Source organism: Nicotiana tabacum, chromosome 7, assembly GCF_000715075.1.
Source record: "Nicotiana tabacum cultivar K326 chromosome 7, ASM71507v2, whole genome shotgun sequence".
NCBI classification, from domain to species: Eukaryota; Viridiplantae; Streptophyta; class Magnoliopsida; order Solanales; family Solanaceae; genus Nicotiana; species Nicotiana tabacum.
In genome coordinates this window covers 43822533-43833158 of record NC_134086.1, presented here as the reverse complement: position 1 = coordinate 43833158, position 10626 = coordinate 43822533, and the positions used below count along the sequence as shown (strand labels likewise).

Here is a 10626-nt window from a genome sequence, read left to right as displayed (position 1 = left end):
AGAGCCCAATTCCTACATCCGAAATTCTCTGCTAGGCCTGTTCCAATATACGCTCACCATATCAATAACTACCCGCAGCACCAAAACATGACTGCATACCTTAGATGAATTCACACCTTGCACCACTTTACTCACAGGACCACAATAATATTCTCTGATCAAATTAGTCAAAATTCCACGAATCTGATGCTCCCATTGCACCTCGTGACCTACATAGGTCTTGCTCTAACTCTTACAATACCGCCAAGACGGAAGAGGTGTGTAGAAATTCATACCTAACTACCGAATCAACAAATCATTAGGTCTATACTCCTGACAAGAACCATCACATCATTTTGAACCAAATAATGGTCTTAGCTCCTTAATATACTTCATATAATCATATTGCACTGATCCTAAATCCAATGATCTCGTCTCACCCATTACGAACCGCTCAGGCAATAAGCCACCCTGGACATGATCAAAAGTCTCATATGATGCCACAATGTGACAATAGGCTATGAACTCAAACGTGAAAAGGAAAACGAACTCTGGAAGGAACTACTCAACTCATGCACTAATATGGACTTTCCTTAGAAAATAGGAAACAAGGCATACAAAAATAGCATATAGAAAACTGTACTCAACATCACATTATTGCAGCGTGCAACTCGATCCAAATAACATACCCATGGTGGCGTGCCACCCGATCCACACATAGAATTCACATAAGGAGATATACATCGAGCTAAATTGCTCATTACAACAAAATACCGAATATCGGTCACAAGCACATCCCTGGGGAGACATATAGTGACATAGGCTACAAAACTCAAGCACAACTGAGGTGCGATATACGATCTGAATCTACAGAGTCATACTGCTCATATAACATCATCTCTATGCGGAACCTCAACACATAAGAAATTCACCAAGCTGTCTCACAACTCATACGACACAATATATGATTTATATGAAATAGTTGACGACGAAATTGTACCCAGACTACTTGTCCAAAGGAACGCATTGCTAAAATGAACACATTTGGCCTGATATAGAGCCCATATTCACATTTAGATCCATCCACACACCGCAAGCTGATTCTGATCACACTGAACTAGGCTAATAACCTTTCGAAGGTCCATAATAACTCCCTTTTTCTCATAACACACGAGAACTACTATCATAATCGGGGCAATCCTCCACTGTCCACAACCCAATAAGTCGAGTGCCCTCTAAGCATAAATTCTCAAATTAGTGATATCACCACCGTCTTCATACTTGATTTAAATCTTCAATCAATCAAGTGACTACATGCCATACTTATACAGTCTTCTTGTGGGGCACGCTCCCATGACCTTCCGTAACAGACAACAAGTATGCATATCTATACCACCAGACGCACTAACACTGAGAAAGCGTTCAAGAATCCATAACCAGGATGCAAGGCCTTTTTCACAAAACACCGATCTCAGGTGACGCTGAAGACGATACCCACTTACTTTAAACATTGAAACTCCTTTACTACTCATCTGAGCTCGTGACATCCTTGTCAACACCGAACTTCTACCTTGATCCTCACTTCAAATTCCATACCACTCACTGCACCCAACATGCCAATATACGATAGAACACAATTTCATCATAACTCTATAACCACTAATAAATTAACACTTCATCATATAAAACTTTTCACTTAACTCACTTCAGGAGAACCATAGCAACACACATGTGAATTCTCAAAACCGTAGAATATGTAAATCTCTAAGTAGTGGTCTAAGCCACCATAGCCCTTCCGGGATCCGTCTACACATGACAGGCCATAATAGTGGAATACTTCTAGATAACATTAATTACGGCGGTCAACAAGCCTCACATGTGCTGTCACAAATCACTTGCATAACTTGATCACGTTGAAGGAACTGATCACTACCACAATATGCCAATTCAACTATGGCTAACCAATTTATCTTGTTCCAAATTAATTCTTCATTTCCTTAGAAATAAATAACTCCATTCAACACATAACACACTCCATCCGCACTCATCCCGAGTGACCTTGAATCATGAGACCATGCTGTCTCAAATCCCACGAACAATTTCATACCTCCTAAATATTACACTTCAAGTCAAAACATCATAGAACATTCTGTGCCCCTTCTCATAAGCTGCTGCAAAGCTTGATTCTTAAATGTACGTACCTATAGGCTCACAATCATTAGGCACCACACTTTGCCCCTTTGAATCCACTAGGACTGTTGTTGAGAGCCACCCGCTCTGACTTGGCCCCAAATATAATCAACTCCATGAATCCTCTAGAACATGAATATCCTCTCGACAAAGCACCCGGCAAAATCTCTTCCCTTGAAACCTGCATCTATACAAGGCATAAATCCTGAATCCTTCTCCAAGTCTGAACATGAGCCAATAAGGCCAACCATAACATACCTTTAACAATTCCTTTGCTCAAATTACCACTTAGATTGAAGCCACTATTACACAACTCTGAAATTTATCAGGATTCTTTATCTCTTATTGACATAACCTTGCGCAATCAACCGCTATAATTCTCGGAATCTTTTTGTAAAACCCCATTTTTATACTCTGAATCATCAACCACATTTGCACGACTGGTCTCTTTTCTATATATCCAATAGAATTCTCCGCAAAAGCTTCGCCAACCATGCGACCGCCGATTTGCTCACTAGAGATAACCCTCCCGTGGAATTTATGTGCCGACATCTTCCAACGCTACTGCACAGGGTACAATCACTACGACATCAATAATCCATCCTGAGTTCGAGTTCACTCTCTAGCTGCACAAGTCCATTAACCCCTCGTGGATATGAATTAAATGTGCGGTAACATCCTTCCAATTCAAAGTTAGGTTGTATCCTTCTTCATTTCAAGTAGCTCCTTTCTGTTATATCAAATCTCTTGCTGCATAATAGCCTATACTTCAAATTAGATCCGTAGACCCCAATCATCAATCACTAAAATTCCCAAGTCGTTCCAAACTCTCCTTAAGGTGTGTAGTCATCCTAACACAAAACTCATATGCAACTCTGCCACTCTCCCACTTTGGCGGAACTCACCCCTCTAATCGACCACTCGACCTTTGCTTCTTATACCTGGCCTTCTAGAAATTTTAACCACCTCCTAACACTCCCCACATGTACTTCCTCATCCTTTGCTGCTCAGTTGTTGCCTTAATAAAATCTATCTTCGTAGCCCTTGAACCCACAAATTGCTGCTAACTTTAAACCTTTCCGGAGATCATCTTTCTCGAGCCGTCGACATTAGAAATACCGATTCAATCCTGAACCACCGCACCCCGCGATATCCAACAGTCATTTCTCCAATATTATTTCACAATATCCTACCCCAAGGGCGAATTGCAGAAGACCATAACACCAGCGAACTTAACACATACAATCGAGGACGATGACACTACATCGCAGATAAAAATTCCACCACGCTCGAAATTACCAAGTCTCGTTACTCCATCACCCCAAATCTGGACATTCACAGGCTAATTGTTTTTCCTCCGCCGGAAGCGAAATATCATATCTCTGAATTGTGCACTGAGAAGATTTCCTTTCAACTCATTCACTGCCCCAACACATAGGCAAGTCTCCTACCATCAAGTCAATACTGTGCGATAACCAATCGCGAGCATCATAGAAACCTGTGCATAGCCTCCAAGCTCTTAGAAGCACAACTATAGAGCCAAAACGATAGAAAAAATTCTTCCGCAAGGCGACGACAATAGCTCACCTAACTATACCGGGAGAAACATCTTGCACCACATCTATAGTACCATTACAATTCTTCAATTCTCGGTTTATAACAAGCGGTTCGCGTCGCGTAAGATTGAGTAAGAAGGAAACAAGGGCATAAGCCTCAAGGAATCATGTCGAACGATAAGGAAATCAAGAAGGGAAGTACTCCTAATAGCTCTGTAGCCTCCCGAAGATAAGTACAGACGTCTCCGTACCGATCCGCAAGACTCTACTAGACTTGCTCATGACTCATGAGACCTAAGGGAACCTTGTGCTCTGATACCAACTTGTCACGACCCAAAACCGACCCGGTCGTGATGGCGCCTATCGTGAAACTAGGCCAGCCAATGGAACTCCCGAATCAAACATTTTTCCAATAAAGGTTGTTTTTATAACATTTATAAAAAAATAGTTCTCATAATGAAATTTTAAAGAAAAGTGCGGAATAATTATACAAGCCTGACATCGGGGTGTCACTAGTCACGAGCATCTACGAAGGTCCGAATACAATCAGAGTCTTAAAATATACTAAATATAGTAATGAAAATGAGATGAAGGAAAGCAGTGCTACGAATGTCGTGCAACCACCTTGCTAACTCCGACGACTCTGCCTCTGAGCAATCAACACCCGCTACCGGGTTTCGAAATACCTGAATCTGCACACGAGGTGCAGGGAGTAATGTGAGTACTCCAACCCAGTAAGTAATAATAGTAAATAAAGATTGAGCAGCAAGAAACACGTCAACTACGTCATAGCACCACAGTAATTATAACATGTTCCCAAATCAGTATACCATTCAAATCATTTCGTTAAACTCCCAACTTTAGTAAAATCCTTTAAAATTTTATCTTTCTAACATTTTCAATATAGGTTTAATGAAATATATATATATATAGTGGAAGTGATGAAAATCATAATCAGCCCAAACGGACATCGATAACACTGAAATGCACTTCAACCCAAACTTATGAAATTTCTTCCAAAATGCTAACTTCTACAATAGGCGCCAAAATTCCTCCGGATCATCTAAAACCCAATCCGGGCATACGCCCAAGTCCGAAATCATTATACGAACCTACTGGAACCTTCAGATCCCGATTCCGAGGTCGTTTACTCTAAAATCCAATCTTAGTCAATTCTGAAACTTAAAGCTTCCGAAATGAGAATTCCCTTTCCAAATCAACTCCGAATTCCCCGGAATTCAATTCCGACCATGCGTACAAGTCATAATACCTGAAGTGAAGCTGCTCATGGCCCCAAACTACTAAACAACGCGCTAGAAAACAAAATGACCGGTCGGGTCGTTACAGAAAATTCAAGGCATTTTCTACACTAGTTAAGATATCGATGTGAGGGTCATAGACTAGACGATTGGATGGCACACCTCAATTTTATTAAAGGGAAAAGCATTTAACTACGGATGCCCCTATTTAAAAGATAATCTAAAATTAAGTGTCACAACCACGCCATAGGAACCATATCCGTAGTTGTGATGATTTAATTACGTGCCTAAAGCAAACTACGAGCGTTCATGTTTAAATCGAACAAAATGAGAGCATGAAGAGCTTTCTAAGCTACAATAGCATAACAAACTGTTAAACATTCCAAGTAGACTTTTAAACCAAATCTCATAACCCATTAAATAGCACATATTTCAAATGTCCAAATCATGTTGCCTTAATTTATTATTCAAATTGCATACTGGTAACTTCGATTTTAAAATCAAGCACGAAGAAGCAATTCAATAGGACATATGCACGTTAATTTAAGGTAGATGAACATAGCAACTAACCAAATATTCACAAGAACTAATTAGACTGCGGATTGAAAAGGTAAGCGAAACAGAAAAACGGACCTTGGAAGAGGGATATTCATTCCTTGTTATGCAAAACAAAAGCAGAGTTCCAAAAAAATAATATTCCGACAAATAGCTGATGTTGGAGAGTGAGGAGTCTAGCAGGCTCAAGAGAGGTATGGGTGGTCGATTTTGGTGTTCAGGGGTTGCGCCAGCATGGACACTGGCTGTTGGTGTTGAAGAGGGTGTTGCTGGGTGTTTGAAGAAAGGGGTGGAAATTAAAGGGGATGGCTGATTGGTTCAGGCTGGCGTGAGAGTGGTCGTTGGTGGACGTGAGGACGAAGAAGAAGACCAGCAGGGGTTGGGTCGCCTTTGGTATCTGCGCTCAAGCTTAGGTCTTTTGTGTTAGGTTCTCTTTTAGTGAAGAAGATGATCTTCTTTGTTTCATGGCTGATGGGTCTCTTTTCCAAAAAATGGTTGATTCTAAAACTTAGGCGTTAGCTTCCTTTTTAAGAGTGTCACCTCTAAGTTAGGGAAATTAGGCTTTTTAGTGGGTTTAAAGGGTATTGGGCTTTAAATTAAGAAATTGGGTTGGGTCCACGCCTTTTTGGGTCTTAATTTTGGGCTAAGAAGATTAAAAAAGTATATAAATATAAAACTATTAAACTTACTCTTAACTAATTAAAATACACTACCAAAAATAAAACTAGATATTAAAAGTGAAACTATTTTTGTATTTTCAAAGTTTATATTAAAGTAAAAAGTAGGAAATAATAGGCTAAAGCCACGGTGAAACTAAAATACTATAAATATAAATATACTAATGGACTTTAAGCTAAAGGTGAAATTTTTTTTGTAATTTTTATTTTTTGTGATAGAATAAGTAAAAGAGTCAAAATTAGTTGAAATAACTATATTAGGCATAAACTAAATATTTACATGCTAAAATATATAGAATATTGGGGAGGGTCAAAAATCACATGTCTACACAACGTGTAAACAAAGGAGTAGATATAGAAAAATATTCTCAACAACCTTGGAAGCCAAATGCAGCTCCTTTGCCAATTCCAAAAAAAAGTTCAAGATGCCTGATATCCCAAAGTACGATGGGACAATTGATCCACGAGATCACGTAACTTCATTTACAACCGGTGTGAAGGGAAACGACTTGAACAAGCAAGAGATTGAATCAGTATTGGTCAAAAAATTTGGTGAAAAACTCACGAAAGGAGCATTGACATGGTATTTTCTTTTACCTAAAATTTCCATTCATTCTTTTGCTGAGCTTGCAGATTCATTTATAAAAGCACACTCGGGAGCTCAAAAAGTCATAAAAAAGAAAGAAGACATTTTCAAAATAAAACAAGGAGATACAGAGCTACTTAGGGAATCCGTAGACAGGTTCCAACATGAAAGGATGATGTTGCCACGTGTACCTGACAATTGGGCGGCTATGGCATTTGCAAGTAATTTAAATGAAAAAAGCTCGGAAGCCACGAGGAGACTCAAGAAAAGCTTACGAGAATTTCCCTCAACATCTTGGAATGATGTTTACAACAGGTATAACACGAAGCTACGGATAGAAGAAGACACTATCACTGAACCCCGAAAAAATGAAAGGGTAAGTTCTAGCCGGCCAGAAACAGAAAAAGGTTTCGGTAAAAATAGGTATGAACCTTATATGGGACCAGCAGGAAGGGATTCATGTGTAAAACAAGAGAATCCAAGGTATGATTCCAGATCAAAAGACAAAGATTCAGGTTCGTCGTCTCGGTTCGGGAAGGAACTAGATATGCGGGATACGCGAGACAATGACAGAAGCTCAAAGGAGAAAATTGGAGGGTACAGTTTTAATATTAGCACATCCGAGTTGGTGGCTGTTTTAAGAAGCATAGGAGACAAAGTGTGGTGTCCAAAATAAATAAGATCGAATCCAAATAGGAGAAACCTTGATTTTTGGTGCGAGTTCCACAACGATTACGGTCACAAAATAGCAGATTGCAGACTATTGCAAGGTGAAGTAGAGCACCTATTAAAGCAAGGATACTTAACCGAATTGTTTAGCGAAAAAGGTAAACGAGCATATATGAAGAATATGTAGGAACCTCCGAAACCTCCATCGTCAAAAAGAACAGTTAATTTCATAAGTGGAGGGGAGGAGAACAACGACGTAACATATACGATAGCAAAGAAGGTGTCAAAATTCACAGTCACCCACAGTAAGCGAGTTCGTCAAGTTTTAGAAGAAGATAGTATAACATTTGATGATGCAGTCGTGGATGGCATGGTGAACCCACATAGTGATGCACTGGTAATATCTTTACTTGTACATGATACTAACGTAAACGAGTTTTGATTGATCTAGGTAGTTCTGTAAATATCATTCTTTTAAGAGTGATAAATGAGATGCAAACCGATGATAAATTGGTGCCCAAAGCATGGACCTTGTCTGGTTTTGACAACTCAAGCGTTGTGACAAAAGGGGAAATAATACTTACTACATTCGTAGAAGGAGTAGTTAAAGATACTAAATTCTAAGTGATAGATATGGACATGGATTACAATATGATTCTCAGCAGACCGTGGTTTCATGAGATGGATGTTGTTCCATCTACTCTACATCAGGTTATCAAGTTCCCTTCACAATGGGGAATTAGACAAATCCGTGGAGATCAACAAGCTTCCCGAAGCATTAACTCAGTGGCAGATTCAAGTGCGAAAAATGACAAAAATTAGCAATTACAGAATTCAGTTGAGGATTTTGCAACACAAGCCTCAACATTGGATGGACAAACGGATGTAGACTCAAGGCCTGATACTATTCAAGAACCAGAAGAAAATGAAAATATCAAAACAACAATCGAGGAACTGGAAGTTGTAGTGTTATTCGTACGTTGGCCGGACATAAATGTTACACCTCGTACTTTAATATTAGGCGAGGCAAAAATGAGCCGTTCGATTAGAATGAGTCGTTCAGATGCATATGTGCCTGCTGTGTAAATGTGCTGCATGCACATATGCAGTGGCTCATGTCAAGTAGTTTTGCCTAATAAACTAATTATGTACCTCTATTGTCTTGCTTTTCATGATCGCTAAAGCAATCAATGGACTAAAGGATGATCTTTAGTTTGGTAAAAGTCTTGCAATAAATCCAGTAGTGGAAAATCTCTATCCTATCATGTATATAACTATGCAATTTTACAGTATCTAATCTGTAACTCTTTATTCTCTGGACCATTTTTCATGCATATTTATGAATTGGAGCTGCCGTTTATTTTTAGTGATGTTTATATGCTACACAATGATGTTGATTTAGAATTCTTCAAGTTTGAGGTGCATGAGGAATATTCCAGGTAAATCTCCATAGGTGTGAACTATACCAGTATTATGGAAACAAGTTTTACATCCCAGAAGCAAATTTCTTAGAGAGAAACAATAGAATCTTTGAAGGCAAACATAGAAACATACATAGCATGAAAGACAAGCGTGTTTCTGTGCTAGCTTTTTGTTGCAACATGGACTTTAATTTGTAAATGATGTAGGTTTTATGTTAGAAAAGATAGAGGCTTTGCACACTTTGTAAGTTTTGACCCATTGTCTTAGAGCTGTATATACATTTATAAAATATCATTAATTAACAAAAAAAACTACTGATAACTTGGAGGAAATTGTTTCACATTTGAGAGAAGCTGAAAATTCAAGTTCAAATATTTTATTAGATCTACCTAGTTTAGTGGTATAACTATAAGATGACAACTTTCCAAGTGAATCTATTGATAACTTTTGTTAGTTTGATGATTAAGTTCTTCAAATTTCTTGTATGGTTAATTTATAACTCATACGTATTTGTGATGGATTCTTTTTGGGTTATGACGCGTATGAATCGATATGTTACGTATGAATCGATATGTTATGAATAAGTTCATGAGTAATTTTGGTTTTGCGTTTTGAGTATATGACTGTGTTATTATAAGACTCCGAAAGTTTAACAACCTTGATACCATTAGATATTATGTTAGTGTGATATTTTCTTTTAAGTGAAGTATTTTCGTAAAATTTATAGAAGTATAATTTTGGATAGTTACCATTATTACTTGTCATGACCCCGGTTCGCCCTCCGTGAACCATCGTGACGGCACCTAGTCTCTACGACTAGGTAAGCCTAAAATGCGGAAGATAACCAAATTCGTGGAAGAAAACAATTTAAAACAGAATAGAGTAATAAAACAACGTTTAAAAGTACCGCCCGACATACACAATATTTAACTCTCAAAAAGAAAATACATATGCCCAAACCCGGAAACCTATGAATCGCAAGCTAAGGATACTATATAGTGCTCTAATTCCAGAATAGTCTACAACAAGGTAAATACAGAAGGGCTCTAACTACACGAGAGAATGGAGAGAGACTCCTCGGTCTGCGGATGCGGAAGATATACCTCGAAGTCTCCGAAGGGTCGCCTCGCCTCAAGGATGGTAAGTCTGAGTCGAAGTACCTGGATCTGCACATGAAAAACATGCGCAGAAAAGGCATGAGTACACCACAGCGGTACTCAGTAAGTGCCAAGCCTAACCTCGATCGGGTAGTAACGAGGAAGGTCAGGGCTCTACTGAGGTTAAATAAAATATAAAGTTCGATAGTGTAGAATAGAGCAGTATAAATAAGTACATCAGTAAAAGTAACACAGGTTATAAAGGGAAACAATAACTATTACAGAGACAAGGTAAACACAGAAAGAAATATGGTTCATCACCAAAATAACAATCGGGGATCTCCCAGGATACCGTCCTGTAGTCCTAAATATAGATATCCAATGGATCTCCCAGGATCCCGTCCCGTAGTCCAACTCATAGTGCGCGGGGATCTATCAGAATCCCGTTCTGTAGTCCCAAATATAAATACCCAGTACTGGAGGAATCTACCGGGTGCATTCCCGTAGTTCCATATAACCATGCAGGGGGATCTACCAGAATCCCACATCCGTAGTCCCAAATGTAAACAGACAAGGAGGGAGCTACCGGAATCCCACATCCGTAGTCCCAATGTAAATACACAGCAGCAATAGGAA

General features: G+C 39.0%; 1 long non-coding RNA gene across 1 annotated transcript; it reads right to left on the bottom strand.

Moving 5' to 3' along the window:
- Positions 1-4129: 4129 nt before the first annotated feature.
- Positions 4130-6263, bottom strand: LOC142182682 (uncharacterized). Its single transcript, XR_012711607.1, has 2 exons — positions 5618-6263; positions 4130-4417 (listed from the first exon to the last, which is right to left on the bottom strand). It is a non-coding gene; the product is annotated as an uncharacterized LOC142182682 (long non-coding RNA).
- Between the last annotated feature and the right edge of the window lie 4363 nt (positions 6264-10626).